This window comes from Plecotus auritus (genome assembly GCF_963455305.1).
Source record: "Plecotus auritus genome assembly, chromosome: 7".
NCBI lineage: Eukaryota > Metazoa > Chordata > Mammalia > Chiroptera > Vespertilionidae > Plecotus > Plecotus auritus.
This window is the reverse complement of record NC_137774.1, coordinates 141327733-141343424: the sequence shown is the minus strand read 5'-3', so window position 1 is coordinate 141343424 and position 15692 is coordinate 141327733.

The window sequence follows — 15692 nt, the reverse complement described above, 5'->3', positions numbered from 1 at the left end:
TATGTATCCCATTTAATAGATGGAGAAACGGCTGCTTAGAGACATGAAATGATCTCTCCAAGCCCAACTAGAATGTGGTGGATTAGGGCTTGGATCCAGTCTCACTGCAGAGAATGTGCTTTTACTCGCTAGAGTTTAAGAAAGCAAAAGGTGCTTTTGGCAGAACACGGCCTAAGCAAACCCAGACTGATGACAAACAGCCTTGCTTTAGGGAAGGCATGCATCCTGGTGTAATGGGCGGAGTCTGGACCAGAGGAGGCCCAGAGCCATCGCTTATCAACCGGGAGAACTTGGGCAAGTCATTTACTGTTCTGTTTCCCACCTGAAAAATAGAACAGGAAATCCAACTCCTGTTCTGCTGACATCACAGGGTAATTATGAGACTCAAAAGAGACAGTTTACATGACAGTGCTTTCTTACCCTTAAAGTCCTACATAAATATGAAGAATGTGAGGAAAAGACTCCTCTGAGTAACCACTTCCAATGTCATGTAAATATCACTCAGGAAATTGTCTCCTGCCCCAGAGACATTGAAGAGGCGTATTACTTTCCTTCTTAGAGAAAGGTTTGATAGCTCAGTTAAGGTTTTGTCATTTTCTGAGGCCACTGTATTTGCATATGATTTGCATACATTTGCATAATGAATTCAAAAGACTCACTGCAAGTGTATAAGAGTAAAAGAAAATAAATGAATACGAGTAACCTTCTGCCACAGCATTCAAATCAAATATTCAGGGCATAATACCCTGAAATAGGAAATAGATTAAAATTTAAACTATTGCAAACAGATGGGAAGATAGGTTTTAGAGTTCGGAGGCAAGAATGAAACCTTATTTGATCCCAGGTTGTAAAGAATCACATACTCTTAAAGGTCACCCCATCCTAATGATTTTCATGCCTGAATTCTCTCCTCCATACTCCTCACTCCACGCCTTTCAGTGGACAAAAACATTACCTTCCATTCTTTTCTGAAAGTGCCTCAGGTGACAGAAAGCTTACTCTTCCCCCAACAAATTCTTTCGGCAAATCTTGACTGTTTAAATAGTTTTATCTTATTCTGAACTGCTAGTCTTTCTAACTTCTCCAGGAGCTTTCCTGTTTCCTCGGACCAACAGAACAAGGTCAAGCCCTTTTCTACTTGCCAGTCCTCCAGGTATTTGAAACTAGTTACTATGTCCCTGAATCATCCCCTTTCTAGGTTAAAAAGCTCTGGTTTCTTCACATGTGTTGTGAGTTCATGCATTATGGTCCCTAGCAGTCTGTTTATCTGAATATTTTCTAAATCTCCCATGAAAAGCTGACTTGAATTCTGGTCTTGGCTTTGCCATTAACCAGTCGTGTGTGCTTGGGAAGGTTTCTCTGGTCTTCCTTTGCTTATCTATAAAATTAGAGGCCCGGTGCATGAAATTTGTGCACTTTGGGGGGGTCCCTCAGCCTGGCCTGTGCCCTCTTGCAGCTCGGGAGCCTTTGGGGGATGTCCGACTGACGGCTTAGGTCTGGGAAGCAGGCCTAAGCCATCAGTCGGACATCCTTAGCGCTGCCACGGAAGCAGGAGAGGCTCCCACCACCACTGCTGTGCTCGCCAGCCATGAGCCTGGTTTCTGGCTGAGCGGCACTCTCCCTGTGGGAGCACACTGGCCACCAGGGGGCAGCTCCTGCACTGAGCATCTGCCCCCTGGTGGTCAGTGCATGTCATAGCGACTGGTCGTTCTGCCATTCGGTCGATTTGCATATTAGTCTTTTATTATATAGGATGATGGCATTGGACTAGCTTATCTAAAAGGCACCTCTTCATTGAAAAACCCACTACTCTAGTTCAGAACAATGCTTTCCATTTTACTGATGTAACAGTCATTGACTTGAGCCAATAAAATGGAGTTACGTTAGCTTTTTGCTGACAATTGCCCTTTCTTTCCTACTCTGGATGTTCTTACTTCTACTTGGCAAGCAAAAACAGAGAGGTTTGGCTGGAGCAAAGGGCATCATGATTGTTAATCCTGATTTAGCCACAGTGCCTTTAAGGGATGCCACTGCCCACACCTATTCTAAAAACAGTTCTTGCAGAGATAAGTAGAGAGAAAGAGAAGGTGTGGTGAGGCACCAGAAACTCACTTATTTCTACTGACCAGTAACCATGTCAGTGGAGGAAAAAAAGATTTGTGGGCCCAAGACATTTTCACAAAGTTTAAGAGTCATATATTACACTAGAGGCCCAATGCATGAATTCGTGCATGGGTGGGGTCCCTCGGGGTGGCCTGTGGGGATTGGGCCCCAGCTCGCACCCCCAGCCTCACAGCCCCGCAGCCCCGCAGCCCTGCCTGGCACCTCACCTTGGCCTGGTGCCGCCCCTTCACCTGCTCCACCATCCTGCCTGCGGGGCAATTGTTCGGGGCTGGGCTCCCACACAGCTCCCTCAATGCCTGGGAGCTGGGTGGTGGCCCCTCTCCCCACTGCTGCTGCTGGTCACCATCTGAGGGGCAATCAGGGGTGCAGTCGGGCCCCTGCTCACACCCATCTTGACCTGGCGCCACCTGCTCACCTGTTCCACCATCCTGCCGTGGTCCCACTCTCGTCGGGCCCATCGGGGCTGGCAGCACCTCCACTGCCGCCCGCTGCCAGCGCCACATCGCCAATGCCCGTCATGTTCCACACTGCCCCCTGGTGGTCAGTGCATGTCATAGCGAGCAGTCAAACTCCTGGTCTCCGGGTCAAACTCCTGGTAGAACAACTGCCCGAGGGGACAATTTGCATATTAGGCTTTTATTATATAGGATACCTATATGCATTCTTTTTTTGTTGCTGTTCTGCCTTTTAATCCACCAGGTTTCCATGCAGCTCATCCCTTGGGGCAGCTGTCACCTATGAGTGAGTCCCTAGAACTGCCCCCTTTCAGATCTGGAAGGCCTGTGCACTCACTTCCCTGTGTTTCTGGGTCATTGTGATCTGGGAGGGAGGTGGGGTCCTGGGAGAGCTTGTTCGTTCTTCAAGCCCTTTCTTCACAATAACCCAAGGCTATGTCCTTTATTTCAAGGGTGAGCAAAACAAAATATGCTATTGGGATCCAAAAGTTAGCAAAGAACTAGATGTTTAATGTTCATTATAGCTGATGAGCACCTGTTGATGTTAAGCTGTTCTATCTTTATCCCCTTCTGTACGTGTGGTTTTTGTTCTGCTTTTCGGTCATGCCTGCTTTCCCCTCCACCCCAGATAGGTTACATTTATGTGCATCTAAAAGTCTACTTCAACTTGAATGTTCTAATGCACTTTGTGGCTAATTTTACTTCTGATTATTACTTATCCATATTTGTTTGTTGATTTTACCCAATTATTGTGACACCAAGGTTCAGAGCCATAAAGGCCAGAAGCAAAGCCAGCTCAAGGTGGTCCTGCCCTCTCTCTGAGGGGTTCCCCGCTGTGCTGCCTCCTGGGCACCTGGGGACAGAGCCCTCAGGCCTCCGCACGCTGCTACACTGCCTCTGGGGTTGGTGGTTCTTGTGAAGTCACCAGGCTGGACGAGCAAGCGATGCTGTGCCCCAACCCACTGGGGCGGGACCTGGCTTTTCTCACATCCTGCGTGAGTCTAGGCTCAGTTTTATGGATGGCTTCACATTGCCACTCTTGATTCTGCCATTCCAACACTGGCTACTTCTCTGCCCTGTTGTTGATGGCACCACCATCAACAAAGCAGGTGCAGTGTCTTTATATTACATAGCTAGCTCCCCTCCACCACAAAAGTCACTCCGGCCTTGTCACATCTCAGAGCTCAAGCCTTCTGGGCTTCTGTCTGCATTTCCTGCCCCAGGATTCATCTCTTCCTCAGATGACTGATAGTGGATATATATTTATTTCCTGGGCCCCCATTATAAAAAATTAGAAACTGTGATTTTTCCCAAATCTAGGTTTCACTATTATCTGTGGTCATCTGGTTACACACACACACACACACACACACATACACACACACACACACACACACACACACACACACACACACACACAACTAGAGGCCCGGTGCACAAAATTAGTGCATAGGTAGGGTACCTAGGCCTGGAGAGTGATCAGGGTCAACCAGGGCCTTCTGGCTGCCAGCCGGGGCCTTCCTTCATTTCGTGCTGCCCCCTGGTGGTCAGCGCACATCATAGCACAGCAAGAGATTGAACTCCCTGTCTCCCTGTCGAACTCACGAGGGGACACTTTGCATATTAGCCATATATATATATATATATATATATATATATATATATATATATATATATGGTTCTGGAAATAAATGTAACTTGTTAGAATATTTGTCAAGCTTTAATTTCTATATATTTGCCAACCTTTAATTTCTACTTAACCATTAGATCAGTGCCATTTACTAACTTCTCTTTCAAATGGTGTATTTCATAAAGACAGAAATGTTAAAGACACCCCTGGAGTTTTTTCTCCCAAGCTTTAAATGAATGTGATGTTAACAGGCAGTGGGATGTGGGAACTAGAGAACAGGGCTGGGGATTGAGAGTCCCAAATAAACTCTCCACTCAGAAATAAAGTCATCCTAACACCAATACATTAACATCAGAAATTTTAAAGCTAAAAATAAGATTCAAAATAATCTAATCCTACTCTGCCATTTTTTTTCTTAAAGAATGTAAGAGAACAACCATCTAACATTCCCTAGAGTTGAGATCGCTCATATTATCGTCAAGCCATTTACTTTAGGCCTCCGGGGCCTTTTTCACATCCTGTTTCCTGCCCGGCTTTTTTCAGTGAGCACTGCAGAGAGTCAATCTCGCAGCTCTTTGCAGTGATGCGGGAGAGAAGGGTTTTCTGAACTAGCCAAGCGTAGACGGCACCTTCTGTAAATGGCAACGTGTCGCCCTGTCCTCACCCAGGTGAACCCCAGATGCCCCGTGGGGAGGACAGGACGCATCTGCAGGGCGGATGGTGGTGGTGTGCGGGGAGCCTGTCCGTTCCTCTGCTCCATGCGGGGCACTGACTTCCTGTGTGAGTGGATTAGCAGCAGACAGGCGAGCAACAGCCTCTACTGGTGTCCAACTTCAGACACATGTTAGACAAGTCATTAGCCTTGCAGAATCTTAACTTCCATAAATGAGATATACTGTCTGCCCTGAGTCCTTGTGGAACAAGGGTAACCCACGAAGGACTATGGAGAAAGATTTATTATTTCTAATTTAAAGCATGTGCCAGTGGCCAGGCTGGTCCCTTGTCCTCAGTCAGGTTTGTATTTTTTTAAAAATATTTTTTTATTTACTTCAGAGAGGAAGGGAGAGGGGAAGAGTGATAGAAACATCAGTGATGAGAGAGAATCATTGATCGGCTTCCTCCTGCACGCCCCATAGTGGGGTTTGAGCCCGAAACCCGGGCATGTGCCCTGGCCGGGAATCAAACCATGACCTCCTGGTTCATGAGTCAACGCTCAACCACTGAGCCACACTGGCCGGGCAGGTTTATATTTTTAAGGAGCAGCTCCTCGGAAAACAAAGTAAAGCTCAGGACAAAAATAAACGGACTCCTAAGGAAATGTGGCAGGGAACCCTCACCAGGTGCCATGCACTCGTGTGAGCACTGACATGCATTATCTCGTATAACCCTCAGAACACCTGGTTGAGGAAGATCCTATTCTTATCCCAAATCTAGAGGTGAATAAACTGAGCTCAGAGTGGTTCAGGGACATGCACAAGGTCACATTTCAAAAGTGGAAGGTATAGGACCCCTCGCTGGATTTGTCTGATCCCAGAGTCTTGCTCCTCACCACACAGCCTCTCCAGAAACTCCCTCGCTTGTAGTGGGAAGAATCCCAGAGCCCTCACTGTGGGGCAGGACTTGCATGGCGAGAATGTCCCAGGCATGCAGGTTTCCAGTTTGCTGTCCTCTGCAGGGATTCTTCCTGGCACTTATTTGACAACCACATTTTCATAGGATGAAGAGATATCAGCCTTCGAAATGTAATCAGCTAGACCGAAAGCAATCAAGATGCCATCTGGACAAACTGACTTCCTGCCCAGAAGATAAAGACATCTGGACTTAGGAAATGCCAAGGACGTGCTGTCTCCGTCCCCAGGCCTGTGGGCTGCTCCTCGCTTCACGCAGACACGTTTTCTTAATTGTGCAGAATCGACAGCTCTGAGCGACTGCTGGGGCTGCCGAGCGCCTGATTCGGCTGGCCACCAAGCGCTTCCCTGCTCATGACCAGTTACCACTGTGAGCCGTGGGGACTCTGCAGTGCTAAGGAGATGGACTGACTGCAAAGGCCACTGGAAATGGTCCTCTTTAATGATGGAGCAGGAGGTGGCCGCCCCAGGCCCAATTTATTGCTGTAATTAGGACACATCATGACTGCTGATCGTTAAGTAGGGATGAGAGGAAATATTTGTACATGCAAAGAAGCTAATTAAGGTGGCTCACCAGGTTTGCATAGCCGATCCGTGTTTACTGCTGCTCCTTCCTCCTTTGCGGGAGGCTCTCTCCAGCCACGTGAACTCTTGAGCACTCAGCCTGCGCGTGGGTGCCCTGGCCGGAGAACCAAAGAGCTTGGAGAAAAGCTGAGGGACTAGAAGTTTAGGGTTAAGACCCTGCACAGAGGGCTTTTACTGTGGCCATATCTGAACGTGTTTTCTGCACCCAATCCTAGAAAAGGCTTGACTATCACACACCAACTTCTATTTTAAAGCAGAGCTTGGGTCCCTCCAATAAATGGCCAAAGCCACTGAATTTGGCAGCGTTGCAACCAAATTCTTCTCCCCAGGACTCCCCCCAGAAAGAGGCACTATCTGCCCCAATCCCCATAAATGGCACTAAGGAAGCCTGATCCACATACTCCTCTCAGCTCCTGCATAGTTGCAGTAGATGGAAGGTGTTTGGTTTGGGGAAAGATTTGCTAGTCTGGGGCAATTTACATTTGAGAGTCTTTTTATTTCAAAATCATGAAAAATAGTGCACCTACAAGTATTTTCCAAGTTACTATTATTTCTGACTTAAAAACAAAACAAAACCAGTCTCAGTAGTGGGACTTCATCCGTTTAGGCAGAGATGGGTGGAGAGTGGCCAGACCTTGCCATCCCTCTGGCTCTGTGCTCAGGAAAAGGCCTCTTGATTCTTCTCCTTTGCTTCTCCTTTGCCGCACTTATTTTCCTGCCTGGCTCCCGTTTCACTTCTCTTACACTTCCTTTTCTGAAAATCTTTTTCCTGTAAGGCCTGTTGTGTTAGCATGTGGCTCTTGCTTCAGTTGTGTCTCTAATTTCCTTCCCTCGGATTTTTATGATCCTTTTTTATTTTTGAACCTCACCTTTAGACATGGCTTTTCATCAGCTCATCGTCCCATTTGTCCTTTTCTCACCTGAACATTTTTCTGTGGGATCATCATGTATCTTGGTCTCTGGAAGGCCCAGGGAGAACCCATTTGTTTTCTCTCCATAGAGCTTTTGTTTTATAGGCTCCCAGTCTTCTGAGGTTGCCCAGATGGATGATCAGGTCAGCAGCCAAAGTTGGAGAGGAAAGATGCCTCAGATCTCAGCTCTGAGCCTCCTCCACCTCCAGGCCTGGAACCCAGTGGTCCTCTGAGCCTGACCAATGGGATGTACCTGGATGGAGGTAAGTCAGGGAGTGGTGAGCCTGAAACCCCTGGGACACAGCCAACACAATAGGCAGTTCACCTCCCCGATGGTAGAAATCTAGTTCTTGGCATTTTTTGTTTGTAAATGAGATGCAAGTATATGGAATATATAGGGAAGAAAATAGGAGGCCAATAACCAGTATGTCTTGGGATCCTCAACAAGGAGAGAAAATTCAGTTTGTATTGCTGAATAAACATATATTGTGATAAAACCAGCCATAAGTAGACGTTAAGGTAAGAGCAAAAGTCTTAACACAGATTCAATAACAGTGGTCAAGTGTGGGAAAACTGTAAGATTGTAGCTTCAGCTCTATCATAGTCTTCCTCTTTGGAACATAATTTGTTCCTGTTGTAGTCTGTTATTAACAAACAAACAAAAAAAGAAGAAAGAGGAAATTCTAAGACTTCATTTTCTAAATATAATTTAATTTGCTTTAAACAAATCTACATAGAAATTGAAATTTGTAGAACTGATAAAATGCAATGCTCTATTTTATCAAAGGACTCTTTATTTATGACTACATACCATTGTAGGATTCCTTGAAACTGTAACCAAATCTACTGCAGTTTTTGATGACGGGATTTTTCAAAATTTACACGTGTAATCTGCTGCGCAAAGTGAGGCTGACTTATAGCTTTGAAACGTGCACATTAATATTCAAGAGCCAATAAGAAACCAAACAGATAACAAAAAGTGTTTGCTTCATGTGAGTCAATAGTATAAAAAGCAGACTTCGAGCTAGCTGTCCCAGTGTCCTGGGCTGTGGCTTTCTGCGGAAAACGACCCCCTCTCTCCCCGCAACAACCTGGATGGGGCAGTGCAGCTTTATAGTGTCTAGAGAGGTGGTCTGTGATGTCAAAAAGGGGTGCTACTCTGGGAATGACTGAACTACCACCACTACTGAGGCCTGCGGCAGGTTATGGCACACACTAACCCTGGGCTTCAGGCTGTTTTTCTGCAGGAAATAGAGTGGGCAGCTGGACACCAGGGCAGGAGGTGGCCTATCCCCCATCCAGGAAAACAGCCAACCACGGGTCACAGTTGCAGAGCAGATGCACCCTTTGTTGAGGTGTTACTTTTTTCTTTACGCTTTCATTGCAAAATTGGGATTGGGAGTCTTTTTTTTTTTTTTTAAATGACTTAGAATGCCAACCATTTACCATTTTCATAAGAAAGTTGGGAAAAATAGTTACCATTTTTTTCTCTTGAGGAAATAATCATAATACCTAGCACACAGTGCTTACTCTGCCCAGGTACTGTTCTATGTACTTTTTACAAATACTAACTCATTTAATCTCTATGAGTAGTAATTTCTGGGTAAAGAAACAGAAAGAAGCTGAACAGGTTGCTCAAGGTCCTTCAGCTGTGTGGCTGAGACAGGCTGAGCCTGGGAGTCAGCCTCCAGAGATAAAACAGAGGTGACAGGGAAGAAGGGAAAAGGCCAGCACAATGACTAGTTTGGCCTTTGCTTTGAAGAAACCTTTGAACCCTGTTCTCCATCCCCACCCCTCTTTGAAACTGACTACAGGACAGGGTCTGAACTGGGGCCAGCACCTCTGAGAGAGAGAGAGAGAGAGAGAGAGAGAGAGAGAGAGAGAGAGAGAGAGAGAGAGAGAGGTCTGGCTTGAGAAGCAAGGCATCGGTTGTATATGGAGAAGGCTCTGGGTGAAATGCCAGAGACCTGCCAAGCCGCACTGTCTTCCTAGGACTTGGATCCAACTTCTCTTTGGGCTAGAAATGAAAAATGCCCGAATGCCCATTTGGTCAGGGTCTCATGGTCAAGAACAGAACAATGTTTGGAGAATGCCAGTCCACGGCTCTGTAGCCTCCAGGCCAGCCTCATTCCCTTGTCTTTTTTTTTTTTTTTTTGGTCCCACACTTACCCAGTCTCCTGTTGTCTCATTAAAAGTCCCATTGCCTAGGCTGTGCTGGTCATGATGACACAGGAAACGGCAGGGAAGCCAGGAGGTTTGTGTTTTGGACACTGAAATGGAGCCAGTTTAGTTCCTAACAATAGCCAGCTACTGTCAGTTATTTTGCAAATGTTAGCCCTGCCACCTAGTGACCACTTTCTGAATGTCACAGGAACGTGACCATGTGGGAAATTCTGGGTTGACTTCAGGGTTGCCTGTTGCTGGCAGCTCTGAGACTTTCCCCTGCTCAGCTGCTGCGATGTCGCTGCGCGTTAGCCTGGCCCATAGAATTACAGCTGAGCCGTATTTCCCCTCCTTCCCCCACAACAGGAAGATGCTCGGAGTCCAATGAACATGTCTCAAGAACATCCTATGTCCCAAGTACTATGATGGGAGGAGATTTTTGTCCCCTCAAGGGTAAGAGTCCTGCTACCCCTTTGCACTTGATTCTAGTACAGCTCCTGAATCTTCTGTGTACTGTGTGGCTCCCTGCTCCACTGCATTGTGAGGTCTGTGAGGACAAGTCTTGCTTGTGTTTCATTGCCACAGCCTCTTTATTGTCTGTCTGACAAATGTCGGTTGAAAGGATGGATGGTCTAGCTATAAATTCACAGCCCTTCCCAGAACTCTTGCCACATTTCTCCAGATGGGGCGTCTTCCCTTCTCTACTCTTGGCATGCACTGTCATCTTCTCTTCCTTTTCTTTAGCTCTCAGTCTCCCCTGCATTCCATTATATGCTCAGAACATGCTTAGCACATGACCTTGTCTTGAATTTTGGAAATACAAAGGCAAAGTTGGTAACTCCCTAACTTACACCCATCAAACTTCCAAACCTACTGCCCTTTGCCTGCACCTGATCTCCCTTGGACCCGATGCCATGCCTTCCAGATGTGCTCTGCATCCCCTAGACCAGTGGTTGGCAAACTGCGGCTCGCGAGCCACATGAGGCTCTTTGGCCCCTTGAGTGTGGCTCTTCCACAAAATACCATAGCCTGGGTGAGTCTATTTTGAAGAAGTGGCATTAGAAGAAGTTTAAGTTTAAAAAATTTGGCTCTCAAAAGAAATTTCAATTGTTGTACTGTTGATATTTGGCTCTGTTGACTAATGAGTTTGCCGACCACTGCCCTAGACCAGTGGTTGGCAAACTGCGGCTCGCGAGCCACATGCGGCTCGTGAGCCACGGTTTGCTGCTCTGTTGACTAATGAGTTTGCCGACCACTGCCCCTAGACCACTCATTGGAACCCCCTGGGAAGCTTTAACAATGATTGATGTCTGGGTCCCACTCAGAAAATCTGATGTCATTGATCTTGGGTGAAGGCTGGGCATGGAGATTTCACAATTATCCCTGCAGGATCTGAAACTACAGCCCGGATTGAGACCTGCTCTTCACGGCTCTCTTTTCAGCATTCTCAGGCTTCAGCAGGCAATCCCACCCTCAGCCGCCTTTCCAATTGTTTCCACTCTATTGGGTCATTTCCAAGTCATGCACAATGCCCTCACCTCTCCTGCCTGAAAATAGGAACTCCCTCAGTCCAGTATCCCCCACAACTATCTGCTCTTTATGTGTTTTCTAAGCCAAACAAACTCCAAGAATAAGTTGCCTGCACAGGCTGTCTCTGCTTCCTCATTAACCCTTTCCTCTGAAATCGACTCCAGGCTGGGTCCTGGCCACCCTGTCATTGCAAAACACTCACCTCCCCTGGCCTCCAGGAACCTTTGCTCCCCTTCTCTTTCTCAGGCAACCTTTCTGCCTGACCTCTCCATGTTGAGAGTTCCTCAGGACGCATGCTTGGCCATCTTTCCTTCTCACTACACTTCTCACGCTTTCCAGTCTCCGGGACCTGAGGACTCACAATGCCTGCAGAGACCATTTCCCCAGTTCCACATTTGCACATCTGGACCCCTGTTTCGCCTGCCTTGCTATGAGGTGTGTGACAGGCATCTCTGATTTCATGTCCAAACTGAATCTTGATGCCCCCCCACCAACCCCCCACCTTAGCTGCTCCTCTTGCAGTGGTTCCCAATGCCTCAGTTTCCTGTGACTTCTGTATCAAATTACGGCAACAGATGGGCTTAAAACAGCACACATTTATGCTTTTGCAGTCCTGGAGGCCAGAAATTGAAAACCAGTTCCACCGGACTGAAATCAAGGTGAGTCAGCAGGACCACACTTCCTCCGGAGTCTTCCTGGTGAATCTGTTCCTTGACTCTCAGATTTTAGTGGCTGTCAGCATTCCTTGGGGTGGCAGTGAGGGTTTTTCCAGAGACAAAACCAAGGGTGTGTGTATGTGTAGTTCTATTATAAGGAACTGGCTTATGCAACTATGGAGGGTAAGAAGTCACAAGATCTGCAGTTGGCATGCTAGAGACTCAGAGGACCGATGGCGTAAATGCCAGTCTGAGGGCAGGAGAAGATGGTCTAGTTCCAGCAGCCAAGCAGGAGGGCTTCCCTCTCACTCAGCCTTTCTATTCAGGTTCTGAGTTGATTGGATGAGGCTCGCCCACATCATGAAGGGCAATCTGCTTTACTCAGTCTACCAATTCAGATGTAAATCTCATCCCAGCACCCTCACAGGCACACCCAGCATGGTGTCTGGCCAAATGTCTGGGCACCCCATGGCCCAGTCCAGTTGACACATAAAATCAACCATCACACTTGGCCTGTGCTGAATTATTCCAAACTTCAAATCTCTCTCTGTTCCATTTCACACTGACTTGTGTGTGTGTGTAACTTTTAACCTCTCTCTGCTTCTCTCTTATAATACACTAGAGGCTCGGTGCACGAAATTCGTGCACGGGGGTAGTGTGTGTCCCTCAGCCCAGCCTGCACCCTCTCCAATCTGGGACCCCTCGAGGGATGTCCGACTACCCGTTTAGGCCCGATTTTACCAGGATCCTACTGGGATCGGGCCTAAACAGGCAGTCGGACATCCTTCTCACAATCCAGGACTACTGGCTCCCAACTGCTCGCCTGCCTGCCTTCCTGATTGCCTCTAACCGCTTCTGCCTGCCAGCCTGATCACCTCCTAACCACTCCCCTGTCAGCCTGATTGATGCCTAACTGCTCCCCTGCCAGCCTGTTTGCCCCTAACTGCCCTCCCCTGCAGGCCTGGTCCCCCCCAACTGCTCTCCCCTGCAGGCTTGATTGCCCCCAACTGCCCTCCCGTGCAGGCCTGGTCCCTCCCAACTGCCCTCCCCTGCTGGCCACCTTGTGGTGGCCATCTTGTGTCCACATGGGGGCAGTCATCTTTGATCACATGGGGGCAGCCATCTTGTGTGTTGGAGTGATGGTCAATTTGCCTATCACTCTTTTATTAGATAGGAGGATAGAGGTATGGAGCATGGGTGGGGGCCAGCTGGTTTGCCCTGAAGGGTGTACCAGATCAGGGTGGGGGTTCCCTTGTGGCATGAGGCGGCCTGGGCAAGGGGCCTGTGGTGGTTTGCAGGCCAGCCACACCCCCCGGGTGACCCAAGCAGAGGCCCTGGTATCTGGGATTTATTTATCTTCTATAATTGAAACTTTGTAGCCTTGAGCGGAGGAGGCCAAGGCAGGTCAGGGCTGCGGGAGCTTGGCTCCTTCATCGCCCGGGGCAACTCAAGCCTCCTGCTCTCTCCAGCTTCATGGCTGCCACCATTTTTGTTGGGATTTATTTATCTTCTATAATGGAAACTTTGTAGCCTTGAATGGAGGCCTGGGCCTGCCAGGGTGTGCAGAAAGCTTGGCTTCCTCCATTGCCGGGGAAACCCAAGCCTTCTGCTCACTCTGTGGCCACAGCCATCTTGGTTGGGTTAATTTGCATACTCGCTCCTGATTGGCTGGTGGGTGTGGCTTGTAGGTGTAGTGGAGTGATGGTTAATTTGCATGTTACTCTTTTATTAGATAGGATGTGATCCTATTTAGGGCCTACCCAGATGATCTCTGGGTCTTTAAATTAATCTCACCTGCAAATACCCATTTTCCAGATAAGGTAGCATTTACAGATACCACCTGTTAGGACATAAGATATCTTTTGGGGGACCATTATTTATCCTACTAATTCATACAAAGGGCACTGTAATCTACCCAGTTGCTTAAACCAAAAATTGGGACTCACCTTTGTCATAAAATTCTCCCCAACCCTATCTAATCCATTAATGATTTATATATGTTCTATCTGCTCAGCTCTTTCCATCTCCTCTGTCATCAACCCCACCCAAAACACAATGTCTTTCCTAGACTATTTACTAGTACACTTATGTTAGCGGTAATTATCTCCTTACTAGAGGCCTGGTGCATGAAAATTCATGCACTGGAGGGGGGGTCCCTCAGCCTGAACTGCCCCCTCTCACAGTCTGGGAGCCCTCAGGGGTGGGAGGTGACCTGGCGATCAGGAGAAGGTGACGTCCCCATCACACCTCTGCTCCTGCCACTGCCGGTAGCGCAAGCCTCAGCCGGCCCTGGTTACCTGAGCTTCGGGCTGGCCCTGGGCAGCTGGGGAGCTGATATCTGAGGCTTGCTTGTGCCTCGGGCCAGCCCTGGGTGGCTAGGGGCCTGAGGGGACTGGAGGACTCCAGAGGTGGGTGCACGGCAAGGCCAGGTCTGCCTGGGGGCAGGCCCAGCCTTGTCATGTGCCTGCGGCCCTGGTGGGGCTGAGGGGACTGGGCGCTGCCATCTTGTGGCGGTGGGTGCCGCCATCTTTGAGGGTGTGGCAGTCAATTAGCATATGCCCTCCTTATTGGCTGTGGGTGCTTCCATCTTTGTGATGGTGTGAGGGTCAATTAGCATATTCCCTCTTTATTAGATAGGATTTGTGTGGTTATTTGTGAAGTATCTAGTCACTAAACTGTAAGCTCCATGAAGGCAGGGTCACTTATGTTTTGTTCACCATTATATTTTAGACCCCAGCATAGTGCTTGGTATCGTGTAGGTGCTCAATAAACACTGACCATATGTATGAATGAATGGATGGCACATTTCCTGCCATTTGCTCATTTAAACTATTCGTATTGATAACTGCCTATAGGCCAGACATTCTAGTAGGCTCAAAGAATCCACCAATTAACAAATTACATACAACTTTTTGCTCTCATGAAACTTTGCATTTTAGTGTGGGGAAAGACAGGTAGCAGCCTATCTAATAAAGAGGGAATATGCTAATTTACCATCACTCCATCACAAAGATGGCTGCACCCACAGCTGAGGACAAGTTCCCATAAGGAGCCTTAATGAGCAATCAGCAGGCACCTGAGGCTATGCCCTCCCCCGCCTCCAAGGGGCTTGACAGGGGACCTCAGGCCGTACCCCCCCACCCAGCAGGGCTTGACAGGGGACCTTTGGCTGCGCCTCCCGCCCTGGCATCAGGCTGGGGGACCTCAGGCCGCACCCCCCACCCCAGTGCCAGGCCAGGGGACCTGAGGCCACGCCCCCACACAGCAGGGCTTGACAGGGAACTTTAGGCCGTGCCCCCCACCCTGACACCAGGCTAGGGGACCTCAGACCGCACCTCCCGCCTGGGGAGGCTTGACAGGGGACCTCAGGCCATGTCCCCCGCCCCACCACTGGGCCAGGGGACCTGAGGCTGCACCCCCCTGCCTGGCTGGGCTTGACAAGGGACCTCAGGCAGTGCCCCCCACCCAGCAGGGCCTGACAGGGGACCTCAAGGCACACCCCCCACCCCAGTTTGGGCTGGAGGACCTCAGGCCACGCCCCCCATCCTGGCACTGGGCCAGGAGACCTGAGGCTGTGCCCTGTGTCTGGCAGGGCTTGACAAGGGTGGGACTGGCTGGATCTGGATCTAGCCCAATGAGGGGGGGACAGGCCGAGTCTGGGTCTCATGTGATTTTGAGGTGCATGTGGGTGGGCGGGCACCTGACTCTGGGTCCCATGGTGAGCCCCAGACTCTGATAGGAGGAAGGTTTTCATATACATTTTACTAATTTTCTTTCATCTCTGAGACTTCTATTATAGAGAAAGGTCAAATAGCAATATTAAATTATTTCCTCTAATTAATCCCTTTTTAATGTGCACAAATTTCATGCACCGGGTCACTAGTAATATATAATAAGTGCATTTCATATATGTATATGTGCTAATATCTAACAATAGAAAGTGATACATGACATGGAAAAGAACAGAGCAGTCCCAAGGAGTTTTGGATGGGGTAGAGCTTTCTGAAATG